Genomic DNA, 4,782 nt, shown 5'->3' on the forward strand with positions numbered 1-4,782 from the left:
GGGAGTGAGCTATACACAAAGGGAGAGTGGGAGAGTGACAGAGAGAGAGAGAGAGGAAGGGGGGAGTGGTAGGATACACCAGAGAGAGAGAGAGTCAAACAGGGAGGGAGAGATACAGATAGATGGAGAGAGACAAGGAGAGAAAAAGAGAGACAGACAAGCAGACAGAGTGACAAAGATGGGAGGAGAGTTTGGGAGGGGTGGAGAGGGGGAGGAGAGTGGAAGAATGAGGAGGGGAGAGAAAGAGAGAGGGAGGACACAGGGCAGAGAGAGAAAGACAGACAGAGGGAGAGAGAAAGGAGGAGAGAGAGTGGTGGACAGAAGAGGGCTGCAAAAGGCAAAGATTAGTGGAACAGATAAGAAAGATGGAGAGGGAAGTGATAGAGTTGCGTTGTGAGTGGGGGGGGAGAGAGAGAGAGAGAGATGGAGACAGAAGGGGAGGGGAGAACAGAGAATGACTCAAACACTGAAGGTCAGAGAGAGATACATATGAAAGTGAGCGGGGAGAGAGAGAGAGAGAGAATGGAGAGACAGGGAATGGAGGGTTGGCAGGGGGAGGACGACTGATCCATGGGGGTTGCAGGGAGAGAGAGAGAGAGAGAGATGTTGTCAGTCCGAAAGGACAGACACGAAAACTAGAGAGAGAGAGGGGAACCCCAGACAAGCGATATTGAGATCTAGAATGTACCGTCAGGGGTAGGCCAGGAAAGCCTGTCAGAAGTTGATGTTTCGATTAGAGCCTCACTCATTCCTCCCAACACCAGTGAATATAGGCCCAGCCTATCCCAGGAGTCAGGGTGATCAACCTTACCCTAGTGTGGTGCTGGAAAAGCACAGCAGGTCAGGCAGCATCCGAGGAGCAGGAAAATCCACGTTTAGGGCAAAAGCCCTTCATCATGGCATGTATGTCAATTCTCAGGTAAGGAGACCAAAACTGTATGCAGTATCCCAGGCTGGAGGGGGTTACAGAGATAGGGAGGGGTTTACAGAGATGGGGAGGAGGTGTAGGGGGTTACAGAGATGGGGAGGGGTGTAGGGGTCTCACCAGGAATGAGCTCCTGCACTCAGTCCCTCTGGCCTTCCTGTCTATTTGCTGCATGTTTCCCTTAAGGGACTGGTGTACCAAATCTCTTTGTCCATCTGTATTTCCCAGTCTATCAAGGTTTAAATAATGCTCTGCCATTGTGTTTTTAACCTCCTGAAGTGGGTTCCCTCCCATTTCCCCACTCTGCGCTGGATCTCCTTACATTTGAACAGTCATGCTGAAGCATGCTCCACTCCCCTCTCAAACCCCCACCCCTCATTTGTAATTGGAAATGTCACACTAGATTCCTCCTTCTCCATCACTTCACCCGACAAAAGAGCAGCGCTCCGAAAGCCTGTGATTTCAGATAAGCCTGTCAGACTATAACCTGGTGTCATGTGAGTTCTGACATTCTCCAGCCCAGCCCAAAACTCCCTCCCTGTGTGTGTGTGTGTGTGTGTGTGTGTGTGTGTCCCTCCGTGTGTGTGTGTGTGTGTGTGTCCCTCCCTCCCTGTGTGTGTGTGTGTGTCCCTCCGTGTGTGTGTGTGTGTCCCTCCCTCCCTGTGTGTGTGTGTGTGTCCCTCCCTCCCTGTGTCTGTGTGTGTGTGTCCCTCCCTCCCTGTGTGTGTGTGTCCCTCCCTGTGTGTGTGTGTGTGTGTCCTCCCTCCCTGTGTGTGTGTGTGTGTGTGTGTCCCTCCCTCCGTGTGTGTGTGTGTGTGTCCTCCTCCCGTGTGTGTGTGTGTGTGTCCCTCCCTCCCTGTGTGTGTGTGTCCCTCCCTCCCTGTGTGTGTGTGTGTGTGTGTGTGTCCCTCCCTCCCTGTGTGTGTGTGTGTGTGTGTGTCCCTCCCTCCCTGTGTGTGTGTGTGTGTGTGTCCCTCCCTCCTGTGTGTGTGTGTGTGTCCCTCCCTGTGTGTGTGTGTGTGTCCCTCCCTCCCTGTGTGTGTGTGTGTCCCTCCCTCCCTCCCTGTGTGTGTGTGTCTCCCTCCCTGTGTGTGTGTGTCCCTCCCTCCCTGTGTGTGTGTGTCCCCGTCCCTCCCTGTGTGTGTGTGTGTGTGTCCCTCCCTCCCTGTGTGTGTGTGTCCCTCCCTCCCTGTGTCTGTGTGTGTGTCCCTCCCTCCCTGTGTGTGTGTGTGTGTGTGTGTGTCCCTCCTCCCTGTGTGTGTGTGTGTGTGTCCCTCCCTCCCTGTGTGTGTGTGTCCCTCCCTCCTGTGTGTGTGTGTGTGTCCCCTCCTCCCTGTGTCTGTGTGTGTGTCCCTCCCTCCCTGTGTGTGTGTGCTGTGTGTGTGTGTCCCTCCCTCCCTGTGTGTGTGTGTGTGTGTCCCTCCCTCCCTGTGTGTGTGTGTCCCTCCCTCCCTGTGTGTCGTGTGTGTGTGTCCCTCCCTGTGTGTGTGTGTCCCTCCCTCCCTGTGTCTGTGTGTGTGTCCCTCCCTCCCTGTGTGTGTGTGTGTGTGTGTGTCCCTCCCTCCCTGTGTGTGTGTGTGTGTGTGTCCCTCCTCCCTGTGTGTGTGTGTGTGTGTGTGTGTCCCTCTGTGTGTGTGTGTGTGTGTCCCTCCCTGTGTGTGTGTGTGTGTCCCTCCCTGTGTGTGTGTCCCTCCCTGTGTGTGTGTGTGTGTCCCTCCCTCGCTGTGTGTGTGTGTGTGTGTGTGTCCCTCCCTGTGTGTGTGTGTGTGTCCCTCCTGTGTGTGTGTCCCTCCCTCCCTGTGTGTGTGTGTGTGTGTGTCCCTCCCTCCCTGTGTGTGTGTGTGTGTGTCCCTCCCTCGCTGTGTGTGTGTGTGTGTCCCTCCCTCCCTGTGTGTGTGTGTGTGTGTCCCTCCCTGTGTGTGTGTGTCCCTCCCTCCCTGTGTGTGTGTGTGTGTGTGTCCCTCCCTGTGTGTGTGTGTCCCCGTCCCTCCCTGTGTGTGTGTGTGTCCCTCCCTCCCTGTGTGTGTGTGTGTCCCTCCCTCCCTGTGTGTGTGTGTGTGTGTGTCCCTCCCTCCCTGTGTGTGTGTGTGTGTCCCTCCCTGTGTGTGTGTGTCCCCGTCCCCTCCCTGTATGTGTGTGTGTGTGTGTGTGTGTGTCCCTCCCTCCCTGTGTGTGTGTGTGTGTCCCTCCCTCCCTGTGTGTGTGTGTGTGTGTCCCTCCCTCCCTGTGTGTGTGTGTGTGTCCCTCCCTGTGTGTGTGTGTGTGTCCCTCCCTCCCTGTGTGTGTGTGTGTGTGTCCCTCCCTCCCTGTGTGTGTGTGTGTGTGTCTCCCTCCCTGTGTGTGTGTGTCCCCGTCCCTCCCTGTGTGTGTGTGTGTGTGTGTGTCCCTCCCTCCCTGTGTGTGTGTGTGTGTCCCTCCCTCCCTGTGTGTGTGTGTCCCTCCCTCCCTGTGTGTGTGTGTCCCTCCCTCCCTGTGTGTGTGTGTGTGTCCCTCCCTCCCTGTGTGTGTGTGTCTCCCTCCCTGTGTGTGTGTGTGTCCCCCTCCCTCCCTGTGTGTGTGTGTGTGTCCCTCCCTCCCTGTGTGTGTGTGTCTCCCTCCCTCCCTGTGTGTGTGTGTGTGTCCCTCCTCCCTGTGTGTGTGTGTGTGTCCCTCCCTCCCTGTGTGTGTGTGTGTCCCCCTCCCTCCCTGTGTGTGTGTGTGTGTGTGTCCCTCCCTCCCTGTGTGTGTGTGTCCCCCTCCCTCCCTGTGTGTGTGTGTCCCTCCCTCCCTGTGTGTGTGTGTGTGTGTCCCTCCCTCCCTGTGTGTGTGTGTGTCCCTCCCTCCCTGTGTGTGTGTGTCCCTCCCTCCCTGTGTGTGTGTGTGTGTCCCTCCCTGTGTGTGTGTCTCCCTCCCTCCCTGTGTGTGTGTGTCCCTCCCTCCCTGTGTGTGTGTGTGTGTCCCTCCCTCCCTGTGTGTGTGTGTGTCCCCCTCCCTCCCTGTGTGTGTGTGTGTGTGTGTCCCTCCCTCCCTGTGTGTGTGTGTGTCCCTCCCTCCCTGTGTGTGTGTGTCCCTCCCTCCCTGTGTGTGTGTGTGTCTCCCTCCCTCCCTGTGTGTGTGTGTGTGTGTGTGTCCCCTCCCTCCCTGTGTGTGTGTGTGTGTGTCTCCCTCCCTGTGTGTGTGTGTCTCCCTCCCTGTGTGTGTGTGTGTGTCTCCCTCCCTCCCTCGCTGTGTGTGTGTGTGTGTGTGTGTGTGTCCCTCCCTCCCTCCCTGTGTGTGTGTGTGTGTGTCTCCCTCCCTGTGTGTGTGTGTCCCTCCCTCCCTGTGTGTGTGTGTGTGTGTGTGTGTGTGTCCCTCCCTCCCTGTGTGTGTGTGTGTGTCCCTCCCTCCCTGTGTGTGTGTGTGTGTCTCCCTCCCTGTGTGTGTGTGTCCCTCCCTCCCTGTGTGTGTGTGTGTGTGTCCCCCTCCCTCCCTGTGTGTGTGTGTCCCTCCCTCCTGTGTGTGTCTCCCTCCCTCCCTGTGTGTGTGTGTGTGTCACTCCCTCCCTGTGTGTGTGTGTCCCTCCCTCCCTGTGTGTGTGTGTGTCTCCCTCCCTCCCTGTGTGTGTGTGTGTGTGTGTGTCCCTCCTCCCTGTGTGTGTGTGTCTCCCTCCCTGTGTGTGTGTGTGTGTCTCCCTCCCTCCCTCGCTGTGTGTGTGTGTGTGTGTGTGTGTGTGTGTCCCTCCCTCCCTCCCTGTGTGTGTGTGTGTGTGTGTGTGTGTGTGTCCCTCCCTCCCTCCCTGTGTGTGTGTGTGTCTCCCTCCCTCCCTGTGTGTGTGTGTCCCTCCCTCCCTGTGTGTGTGTGTGTGTGTGTGTGTGTGTCCCTCCTCCCTGTGTGTGTGT

The sequence above is a fragment of the Chiloscyllium plagiosum genome, unplaced genomic scaffold (assembly GCF_037043375.1).
Source record: "Chiloscyllium plagiosum isolate Xiang-an unplaced genomic scaffold, Cpla_swu_hap1 HiC_scaffold_50, whole genome shotgun sequence".
In the NCBI taxonomy this organism is placed as follows: Eukaryota; Metazoa; Chordata; class Chondrichthyes; order Orectolobiformes; family Hemiscylliidae; genus Chiloscyllium; species Chiloscyllium plagiosum.